This window comes from Vicia villosa, linkage group LG2 (assembly GCF_029867415.1).
Source record: "Vicia villosa cultivar HV-30 ecotype Madison, WI linkage group LG2, Vvil1.0, whole genome shotgun sequence".
NCBI lineage: Eukaryota > Viridiplantae > Streptophyta > Magnoliopsida > Fabales > Fabaceae > Vicia > Vicia villosa.
The window spans coordinates 2,807,806-2,820,325 of record NC_081181.1 but is presented as its reverse complement, the minus strand read 5'-3'; the positions used below and the strand labels follow the sequence as shown (position 1 = coordinate 2,820,325).

General features: G+C 32.4%; 1 long non-coding RNA gene and 1 pseudogene across 1 annotated transcript; one reads left to right on the top strand and one right to left on the bottom strand.

Moving 5' to 3' along the window:
• The first annotated feature begins 843 nt into the window (after window positions 1-843).
• On the top strand, window positions 844-3,675 carry LOC131648794 (uncharacterized). The gene is made up of 5 exons (XR_009298173.1): window positions 844-1,161; window positions 1,255-1,317; window positions 1,404-2,015; window positions 3,205-3,341; window positions 3,590-3,675. It is a non-coding gene; the product is annotated as an uncharacterized LOC131648794 (long non-coding RNA).
• A 1,323-nt stretch (window positions 3,676-4,998) lies between these two features.
• LOC131648470 (probable pre-mRNA-splicing factor ATP-dependent RNA helicase DEAH3) lies at window positions 4,999-7,639 on the bottom strand (annotated as a pseudogene).
• Between the last annotated feature and the right edge of the window lie 4,881 nt (window positions 7,640-12,520).

Here is a 12,520-nt window from a genome sequence, read left to right as displayed (position 1 = left end):
CCTTCTTCCGCAACAACACGGCTTCGGAAAAAGACCTTCCTTTGACAATCTTCGGAGAAGAAACTAACCCCACCCTCTCCTTCTAAGAATCGTTTGAACATCCTGCCTTTGCCTTCCATCCCTCGCCTCTCTCCTTAATCCCCGATCCCCCATACCTCATATTCCTTTCGTACCTTGGGACGTTGGCGAGTATTTTCTTTCTGTCGATCAAAATATTATTCAGTTTAACGGGTAACATCCTCACATCTTCAACCCCAACAAACCTACAAAAATCGTACCTCTTTCCCTATTTGTTCTTTCTAGGTGGAATAACCACTTCCACCACATCTCCATGACAACTGAACAGATAAAAAATGTCCACAACCTTGATTCTATCCGGTATCTCTTAGAAGAAAATGGGCTGCAACTCGCTATTAGCTTCATCCCAACGAACTCCAGAAGACGGGAAATTGTCCCACCTAGGTCCAATAGATCGAAATACCATTCGATGTGCCTTTTCCACTCCATTTGAGCATGTAAGTTTGACATCAAAGTCTCATCAATCACAGAATCACCAAAATTGATTTAATAACTCTAAATAACATAAACACGTAATAATTAAAGAGAAGCATTATTAGCACACACTTAAGTTAAATGGAAGCATCCTTTTTAATGTTGAAATTAAAAGTGATGTTGATATTTATTTAACATTAAAAAATTTAAATAGATAATTGAGAATATATAAAAAAAATTAATAAAACTTATCAAAACCAAAAAAATTGTATTTTACTCCTATAATATTAGCAAATTTTGATTTACCCTCCTCCTCATAATGAAAAAATAATATCCTTTTTTTTTTTCAAAAATCATAATGAAAATGTATATATATAAGTTACCACTTATGTATAAGTTACTACTTATGAATCATTAATCTCAAAGTAATTTTGAAAGAAGAAATGCAAGCAATTGTTGAAGAGTTATCCACAGTGGAGTCAAGCTGTCTAAGGCTCGAAAGAAAGATTGGCTCATTGAGATATTTTCTTAGGACCATGCATGAAGTTGTAAGACTTGATGAAGAGTGTTTTAGAAGAAAGACAATGGAGTTTGAAGAAAGCAAAATTGAATTGAGGGTCCTTGAAGCAAGAAAAGAAGAACTAAAAAGAAGGTTGGAAGAAATGCAAGGTTAGCTATTTATTTGTTATACTTAGTGATTTTGATTTCAAGATGTTAAAGGTGTAGCATTCTGAAATATTTGATTTGATTTTGTTTGAAAAGGATAAAGGTGCATGGAGATGTTTTTGTTCTTGAAGGTGTTCTTGTATACCACCTTCAAGAATGGTAAGTGTTGTATTGGAGCATTTATGATGATATTAAATTAAATTTTGATGATTTTGTTTTGACATTTCATATATTTGTATTTTCAGGTTTGATTTGTAGATGAGTCTTGGAGTATTTGCATTAAAGAAATACATGAATCGATATGTAGATGATGAGTCTTGGAGTATTTGCATTAAAGAAATACATAATCAATGTTGAGTTACTTAGTTACAAGAATTTTGAAACTATGTAGAGTATTTTTGATTGTTTTTAACTTTGAGTTACACTGTTGATTGATCTGTATTTGGATTATATGTAATGGTGATTAATGAGATACTATTTTGTTAAAGTTTCATGTAAATCAATTATGGTGCATTTCGTCTTGTATATATTTTGTGGGCCACATAATGAAATGAAGATGATGTGAAGTTTTATTTCACGTTTGATATAATGATGATAATTTGAAAATGAAACTTGACACGTGAGAGTCACACGTTCGAAATTCTCAACAGAATCTCGATGTTAGGGTTTTGCTTTCTCAAATTTTCAACAGAATCTCGATGTTAGGGTTTTGCTTTCTCAATTCGAGAAACTAGTTAGCGTTATGTCGTTCATTCACCTCGATCGTTTCCCTCCATGCTCGAGGATTCTGAAAGACGAAATCTCGGTTCAGATTGCTTCCCAACAACATCACCGTCAACAACATCGCAACTCACTCGGTAACGATTCGCTTCAAATTCGCTTTACATTTTGTTGTATTTATCGACTGTGATTGTTTAATTTTTGCGTGAATTTTGATGGACTGTGTATTGTTCTGTATTATTGTAAAATTATTTGTATTGTTTATGTTGAAATCGATTCCGAATGTTACACGCATTCGGCGTTGTTTGTTGGCTCTTAGTTGGTTGCGCGTTGGTGCAGGGTTATGTTTCCCGCGTTGCATTACTCGAGTTCACGCAAGTTGAGCGATATGCGCGTTAAATGTTGTATGATTTTGCGCGTTATTGTTGTAAAATTATTTGTATTGTTTGCGTTGAAATCGATTCCGAATGTTACGTGCATCTGGCGTTGTTTGTTTTGCAATTGCGTGTGTTAGCCACTCGCGCTACGCCAATTCACGCGAGTTAAGCGATATGCGCGTTACATGTTATATGATTTTTGACAAGATTGCGATTAGCAATTTGCCGTTGATTTTTTGTTTACGTGCGACCTTTCAATTCTGTTGTCGTCGCGTTTAACTCCTATCTGTATATACTATTGGTAGTTCCGCATAACGTCAATTCGCGTTTGCTTTCGCTACTTTGTAATGAGTGTGTTTTGCATTAGCAATTTGCTATTAATTTTTTGTTTACTTTTCGTTATGATGCACCATGTTGCGTCATGTGTTGCTCATATTTCTATTTGACTGCGATGATCGCACTTTGCGCTAGCAGGTTGCTGTTGATTTGTGTTGACGAGCAACATGTTAATTTCGTTACGAGAACTCAATTCATTACATTACGAGAACTCAATGTGTCGCGCTTTCCGCTTGCAAGTTGTTGTTGATTTGTGTTGACCTGCAAAATTTCGATTTTGTTACGAGAACTCAATTCTTTAGACATTTGATTATTTTAATGGTATTAAGAGCCAGTTTGGTTCTGTTAGAATTTAGAATTAACTACAGCTTCACAAATTTTAAAAACAACAAACTCAATTTTTTTTCTTCTTCTGTAAACACCAAACTCACCATCTTGATTCTCATCCAGGAATTAATTATAGGATGATATATCTTGTGAAGTTCTTTTAACACTTCTATACTTTTGGACAAGTATTCAAAAATCATAAATTTTTGTATAATTTTTTTTCTTTCTATTATCATTCACGTATATAGGTTATCCCACTTTTGAGTAATTTTCTTTTCTTTTGAAGGACACATAAAATAAGGATTTGTCAACATAAAATGGATGATTGTTTGGGAACCTCATCTTTAGAAGGCCATAACTATGATTCTTTCTACTGCTAATGATTCCAAATGGCAAACTAGATCTGCATGCTTTCTTGTACAGGTATTATGATCTCTTGTCTGGTTTGCTTTGGCATAACATACTTAAGTAATTGGAGTCTTTATATGTGTCTATCTTCGTGTGGTAATGTTTTATTTTTAAGTCAACTATTTTAAGTCCATGTTTTGAAGTATATGCAAATACTGCTTTACAAATAATTTTGTCATTATAATCATTTTCTCACTCAAAATTATCTAACTACTACCTGTTATGAAGGACAAGAAAATAAAGGTCTGTTCCTTTTTTAACAGGCACGCGTTCATTCTCTCAACTTCAAAGAAACAAGAATTTGGAGAACGGTTGAAAAGTTACTAGTAGACATCCAAGTTAGGCAAGCTCTCGCTAAAATAAAAACTCAAAATATGTTGTTTTTCTCCCTTTCTATATTTTGGAATTTGGATAATTTAGGATGTGATACCTGTACAATATAGAAAATCCTAAGCTTGTTGAAATTATTTCATCTGAATCGTCCTACTTGTCTAATAGTCTGATTCTTCTTTTCACTTTTAAGAACTGGGTTGCGAATGTGGAAAGATCTACACCAAATGCAAGCTTGTTTGACTTACATGTTGAGAAAGTGTGTTCACTTGGAATATTTTAGCGACACCATATTCTGACATTTGCTTTGTTTTTTCCCTCGCGATTTCATCTATTGTTGGTGGTTTCTATTTACATTTAATCTGATGTGATTCTTTTTTACAACAAGAATCTGGTTCGATTCTGATTACCACATTTAAATCATCTAATTCTGGAGGACTTAATCTTTTGTCTAGGTCTGAGAACATGCTGCAGCAGTTTTAACAGGATTAATGAAGGGTGGAGGTGAAGATCTGGCTAAAGATTTCCGCGATGCGATCGAGCTTATGTTGAGGCAACTATTGTACAAAAGAGAATAAACTCAAGGTAAATTCTTTCAATGTAAATTTTACTAATTCCTACAAAAGAAAATCATGTATCTTGAAATGGTGAATCCCTATGATGTGCTGCAATTTTCGTAAGCAAATGAGTTACTTTTGTCATGTAATTCATTTAATGGTTTTTTTAAGTTTGTGATTTTTGATGTTATCTACGTATGACGACATTGGTTTTAATATTCTTTTAGTCTTTATGAATTATGTTTTTTAATGTGAGGTTGACCTTTGACGAATTGCAGTGCTGACTAAATAGAGCGAGCTTGGCAGATCGTGGATCAGATTCCTGGGAGAGCAACTGGTGCCTATAGTCATAGTCAGGTTGTCTAATTTGGTTTATTTGATTATCATCCCTTCACTGGACACTGGATGAGCCTTGAAATTATTCTTTTTTCCACATCAGGGTTTGCACGATATAATAGCTGTTAGAATTGGAGAGGGTGGTGGTTTTTTTTGCTAATGCCAATGACATTTTCTTGACAGAAGGTGCAAGCCTAGCAGTACGTATCTACTTTGCTTTTGATAATTGTTTGCTTTTTGTTTTGTTAAGATTTAAAATCTATCACAACCTTTACCAGTAGTGCACTAGAGAAAAAGGGAAATTAAAAAAATAGATAAAACTCACACAACCACATATATGATTAAATGAAATTATCGTAATGTACAAGGCATGTTGCATAGATTAAACAATTGTTGTAACGTACAAGGCATGTTGCATTAAGCCAAATAATAATATAGACACAGAATATCTAAAGTCTTTGTTTTCTTTTCCTATTGTGTTGATAAGGTAACAATCGATGGAAAGTGCTTATGTTTGCATGCTTTCCAAGCTTTCCATCTGCAAGTTTTCTTTCCTTCAACATTCTTGCATACGAAACATATGCACTAAGTCTCTCAAGAATACACTTTGCTTCACTATTAGGAAATTTTGATAACTGGTAGTACGTTGACCATGGTGCTGCTGAATCGACCAGCCTGTTTCAAATTACAATTTTACATTATCATACGAAATTTATGAAGATTTGAACAAAACAATAATATACAAATAGAGAAAGTCTTACCAATCACCACGTATTGTTGTTACTATAGGAATAAAATTATAATCAGTAGCGGCAAATTCATTAAAAATGATCCATTCAGGCTTGTGGTCATCCAAGCAATTGGATGATGGATAAAAATTCACCACCTACAAATAAAATATATAAAATATTTTAAAATACAAAAATAAAAGGTGGAAGATGATATATAGAGAATAAATATTATCTTTACATACCTTATTGCCTTCTAATGTGATGTAGTTTCCAGTAGTATCTAAATGTGCTACGTGCAAGAAATATCCAGCAAGAATAGACTTTCTTATGTTGTTGATACTGATGTTAATGTCAGTACTACATAAATTCAGATCGAATGTAGCCATCATGATACGCGTCAAGTTTTGTCTTATATTATCTGCTTCTTTTAGTGCCCAATAATTAATGAAATTATCATTACACCAAGTGAGATCCTCTTCTGAAAAAACATATAGCACACGTTTTAGATTAGTACTATTATAGTTATTAATTAATTAATGAAGGAAAAAACTAGAAATATGCTCTTACTATTTTGTTTGTATGCGCGGTAGATGTTCAAGAGTGTGAGATGATCTCCATGAGTGCTGTGAAACTTAGCTTTTACTTCTTTTTGTTCCTCTCTAGATCCCACAAAGCAATTGGGTACTATACAAAGAAATAGATTATCAGTTAGGATGGTTACAGATAAATTTCTTTTAGAGCTAGAGGAAATAGAAACAGATTGTTACAATGGAAATGGTCACCACAAACAAGTAGCATACCTGATAGCATGGAAGAAATTGATAATATCTCTTCCGAACAGTTGAATTCAGGACTAACAAGTAGCATTTTTGACATTTGAGGTTCCAAGGGAAACACACTCATAATCTCACCAATATATGTTATCTTGCAATTTTTATCATCAAATGCACCCAAGAACTTCAATGTTACAAAGGCGCGCACTAGAGACTCCATATCAGGAGAGTCAACATAACCAAAAAACAAAAAATCATCTATACCAAGTTTCAGGAAAGAGAGAATCATGTTGGTAAGGTTTGATCTCAAAATTTCAGGACATGTCTCTTGATCAAGATTGTTGTAACTTTCTTCTGTATAAAGTCGAAAACATTTCCCCCTTATAGTTCTACCAGCATGCTCTGATCTCATATCCGCACTTGCTTTTGATATTGCTGACATTACAAGTGCAGAGTCCATATATAGTTTAGGGTCAAAAACCTTTTTCTTAACAAATCCCGAGTCAACAACGTAGGAAATACCATCAATTGTTAAGGAAGATTCTACTATGTCTGTTGTTACCACAATCTTTCTTCCACAAGTTTCCTCATAAATCTTGTGTTCCATTGTTGCAGGTAGACAAGAATATAGAGGAATCAGTTTCATAGGGCCGACAAGATCTCCTAGTTTAGAAATTTCTCTTGATATTTTGTGGCATGCATCTTCAACATCTTCCTCTTCACTCAAAAACACAAGTACGTCTCCATGAGGTTCATGTCTATGTATATTCACCACAGTCTTAATAACAGCAGCCAAGTTATTATTCCTGTCAAGTTCATTATGGCTACTATAGACAATTTCCACAGGATTTAACCTTTTAGGAACTTTCATAATATGAATACTAGGATAAAATTCTTGAAAAAAGCTCTTAAACTTTTCAGATTCAAGACCTGTACTCATAAGTACCAACTTCAGGTCGGGTCTTTTTGTAAGCAGTGGTGATAAATATCCAAGTAGCAAATCTGTAGCCAAAGTTCTTTCTTGTATGTCGTCAATAATTATAACTTTGTAACGTTGCAAAAGTGGATCTGTCATTGCTTCTTTCAAAAGCATTTCATCTTGTACATACTTCAAACCTGTCCTCGAGCTTGTGCGATTTTCAAATTTGACTTTGTAACCTACCTCTTCCCCAATAGTGACACCCATCTCTTCCGCCACACGGTGTGAAGCAGACAATACAGAAACTTTCTGAGGCTGAGTACACGCAATCGCCATCTCTGAACTTGTCACCATGTCGTCCAAAATAAATTGAGGAATCTGTCACCAAAAAATAATTTAAAATGCAGTTATATATATGGAGCACATTTTAATTTTATATGAGTAATAGTTACATGAACACCAAGAAGAAGAAAAATACCTGTGTGGATTTACCACTACCAGTTTGAGCAACAAGAGCCAAAGCTTGGTTGGCCCTAAAAGCATTCAAAAACTCATCTCTGTATTGCCAAATTGCGAGCATCTTTCTCTTTTCCAAAATATTAATGCATTTCTCTGAATAAGGTTTTCGAGTCCATCTGTTAATGTTAGCACCATTCAAATTTGCCATGACAATAAAACTCAAGAACTTCCTAACTTTGCTAATATGGTAGGAGACTTTTGCAAAACAAACTTAAGATGTTAATAATGATAATAACAAATCACTACTTTATTTATATAGATTTATAGATAACAGATAGCTAAATATATGGAAATTAACCTAACCAACCTAGATTTTATTTTTAAAATAAAAATTTTATTCTAAATCTCTTCGGAAATTAAGGTAACAAATCACTAGAAAATTATTCTAAATCTCTTCCGAGTTTGAAGAGCATACAAAATTTTAGCATGTCTTGTTATTTTAAATTTAAATTTGATTTTAAAGTGCAACAAGTATATAGATTGGATAAAAGTTTTCATATGCCTTACTTAAAAGTTGAATTTGTTACTAATAATTTTTTTTTTAAATACAAAGAATTTGTTACTAATATTTAAAACAAATTGGTACGACTTACATTTAATTTAACTTAGGAAGGACTGAAGAATAAATACAAAGTGTTTGATGACTTTTTTAACATTGATCCAAAACAGTAAAAATAATTATTAATATGTGAAAAATATAATAAGTTGTATTTTTATAATTGTTTGTACATGATTGATTATCTTTATAAAAAAAAGTAGTGATAATGTTATCACTTTTATTATGAGATTAAAAATTATTTTCATTTTTATAGGAATGAAATTAGTTTTTATAATTTTTTAATTGAATTAATTAAAAATTGATTAATTTTATATTTTGAGGAATTGAATAAATTATTTGAAAATTGATTAATTTAATTTTTTTTATTGAAATAAGTATACATATTAGAAAATGAAATGAAATTTTAATAGTTTGAATTTTGATGTAAGTTGAATACATTAATTATACATGTATGGAATTTATAATAATGTGTCTCGCTATAATGTGAATGTATAATTTGTATAAGTATGTAAAATTCTATATAGAATTGAAAAGCAAAGGAAATATGATATAAATGACTTTTTGTTAGAAGAATAAAAGGAGATAACTCGTTGAATATGAAAATATAAATGTTTTAATTAAAAGATTTTTATAAATGATATGTTACACATTTTTCTCAAACAAATAATTAATAGCAACTTTAAAAGGTTTGTTTTGAAGTGCGTGGTCTAGTGGAGAAAATTTAGGTTTTGAAGGTATGTTTCTTTCAAAATTTCAAGTTCAAATTTTGATAAATCCAAATTGTTTATTAAAAAAAAATGTTTGTTTTGAAAAGTAGCACGTCAGAATTTCAATGATGTGGCATGGAAGAGAATAAGTTGTTAAGAAAATAGTTTGATGTTCAATTTTAATATATTATAATAATTTTTTTTTGTTGATTTTAAGAAAAATAAATTTTCAATTTTAGTGTTTTGATTCATAAATAATTTTGTATTTGTAAGGAATTTAACTTGACATTTTAAAATGAGTTTAGAGAGGTGGCATATAACATAATAAGATGATGTGGCACACAAAGTTAGTATGTGTCGTGATATAATCTGCCACTTCAAATTTAATATATTATATAAATATAAATATAGATTTATCGTTATAAAAAAATAAGAGATTCCAATAAGTTTATTCGAAAATGATAAAAATATAGATAACAAAGATTATTATAAAATATAAATATCAAATATAGAAAAATACTAAATTGCCCTTATTAATATATATATAATAATAATAATATGATCTAATTTCCCTCCTCAAATTCATGATGCATTAACAAAAACCATTGAGTTTGTCAATCAAGAAATGAAAAATATAATATAATGTGTCTTCGCAAACAAATCAACAATCTGCAAAGTGGAGGACACGAACAGTAGAGTAATTGTTATATGCTGAAGATGATAGCGAGTGAAGACAATCAATCTTAATGTGCTTGGTATGCTCATAAAATACTGAATTGTGAGCAATTTGAATTACATTTTTGTTATCACAATACACTAGTCAGAGATTCGTGTTGTCGTCCGGATGCATTATCTGTGGTGTAGTATTTTTTAAACGATACGAAAAAATATGAAGTAAAGAAGTTTGACCGAATTGCATATATAAAATGAAAATTAACCATTAAATTTTTTTTTTTACTAATAAGTTATTAGTAGTATGAAAATTATGTTCTAAGTTAAAATAATGATCCACCAAAAAGGTTTAAGATAGGTCAAGAACACAATAGCAAAACAGGGTCAAGTATTGAATTAAATTATTAACGGTCCAACAACAATAGAGGATAACATGGTCCATTATATAATTCAACATTGAGAATTTCTTTTACGGATATGCATCGCACATTTTTTTTTTTAAAAAAAGTGATTTCAGATATGCATATCTGAAGACACGTTTTTTTTTTTATAAAAAAAATGTTTTCGGATATATATCCGAAATAACCTTTTTTTTAAAAAATGGTTGTCTTTGGAGATGCATTTTCGAAAACTGTTGCATTTTTTACAAAACCCAAACAAACACCCATTCACTTTCATTCTCTTTAAAATAAATTTTTTTCACACAAACTCATTTGTGCCAACTTCTACACGAAGTATTCTTGCTCTACAACTGCATCCAGGCATTGATAAGCATTCAAAGCCTCATTCAACATCAACTTAAAGTTTCAACAAATTGTAAGTTTCCATAACTTTGAACTCTAACTTGGAAATGTTATTAGGGTTGTAAGAAATTAGAAAATGTTGTAGGGTGTAGTTATTGTAGGTCAATGATAGTGTTTAAGATATAAAAATTAGATTTTGATTGAGTTAGGGAAATAAATGGTGGTCTGCCAAAAATGGTTGTTCGCATGTGTTTTCAGAAGTGCATTTTCAAAATCACCTCTGACTAGTTTCGAAGATGCACTTCTGAAATATGGCCCGGACTATTTTTTCTTTTTTAAATTTGATTCAAGTCTTACCGGTTGCATTTTTTTAGGAAAATGAAAGGCAACCAGGCACTGACCGCTCGACTTAGACAGGTAGGGAGACACAGACAGTCTCAACTCGGTGCGAGAGAGTTGCACAGGAAGCAGTAACTCGGGAATGGGGTCGAGTCCGAGTACCAGTCCAAATGGATGACGCGCCTGCAGGATCTTCATTTTCATCGAGGAATCGGTTGTCTCGGGCGTTTTCCTCTTGTGAGGAGGACGTATGTGAGGATTGGGAGGAGGTGGGACTTGAGGAGGAGGAGGAGGTACCTGATGTTGATCCTGAGTCCGACGAGGATGATGCGGAGGAGGAGGGCTACCCGAGAGGGCCTTCAGACACATTTGTGTTCATTCACTATCATGTTCATGCCGCTCGACGAGTTTGGGAGGGCGGAGTTATTTTTTTATTGCACTTTCTAATTTAGCCGTTTTTTATTTATATTTTATTGTAATTTCTTCAAACGGTTTAACTAACATTGTTTTTTGTTTTTGTTGTGACAGGAACGGACGACCATAACATTCGTGAACCATGTGCGGAAAATATTTGATCTGTTTAAACCATATGCTCAGTGGCTTAATGACGTTGTATCTAGGAGCGGGCTTGGCGGGTTATGTCACGCAAGAGTCCATGCGGCTTACAGGATGGAACTGTGCATTGTCTACCCTATGTTTACTAGAATTCGGCTAACATATTAAACAATAGGAGATGACAAGGACCAAACTATAAATCACACTATCATAAAGGTAACTCAATTGACCAATCCTAACACAAACAAATAGAGTAACTCAAATGACTTACCTTGCTAGAAAGCAATAATGGAGGCAACTGGATGACAGAAACATTAACTGGACTATATGGATCAAGAAGCAAATATGTATCCCTAGGAAATTACTATTCAAGATATTACAAATTATTTTTACCACTAAGATCACCACCTGCAGGAGGTACCAAAAAGTAATCAGATGACTCAGGTTCAATGAAAATAATTGCAACACAAAGAATGAGTCACTTCAAATGACCTTTTGCAGTACTTTATATGCTTGACATAACAATTTCACATATTTCAGTACCTTGTATGCTTGCATTAAGATAAAAATTAAACAAAGTTGACATATTGCAATACATTATATGCTTGACATATCAAGTTCAATTTAATAATTATCTTTTCCATTACAAAGTACTATAGGTTTTTAATAATTCTTAATAAACACAGGACTCCAAAATTGGGCCTAAGTTCTAATTAAGATCTAACGTGGGATGGTTGTCACTTAATAAACACAGGACTCCAAAATTTGGATGACTATAGCATGTTCCCGTAATCTATAAGTAGATATAGTATGAAATATTTTCTCTGAAACCAAAAAAAAATCCTCTTGGAATAGACATGGAGTATCAATAGTTTGGAAATAAAAGGAACAAAACCTAAATCCAAAAATTAAAACAAACATAATCGGCAAAGGATTTCATGGGCATTAAAACGAATAAACCCTAAATCCCCAAATTGAAAAAAAAAACTTCAGAAAAATTCAAATCATAAAAACGCGAGAAAACATACCTTCAATGTGTTTCTTTGTACGTGAGATGTGCGAGAATAATGATTCCGTGATTCGAAAGATCAAGAAAGTTTAGCAATTTTAGGAAAATGTAATGTGGTTTCAGTTTGGATAGAAAAAAGACTAAGGTTTACGGTTCTAAAAGAAAATGAAAGGGCGGTAAAAATTGGGAATCATAGCCGCGTGAATTGAAAATTTGGTGTATAGGAAAATGACGGCTGGTGGAGAACTGTCGTGAAATTTGAGCGAAGTCGGTTCTTGCAACTGTCGTGAAATTTGAGCGAAGTCGGTTCTTGCAACTGTCGTGGGATATGAATTATGACTTATGCCTTTCACCAAAAGGGATTTTTATATATTTTACCTCCACTTAACAAACAAACAAGCGACAGTTGACTTTAACAGTCGCGAAAACCATCATAGATGAGAAA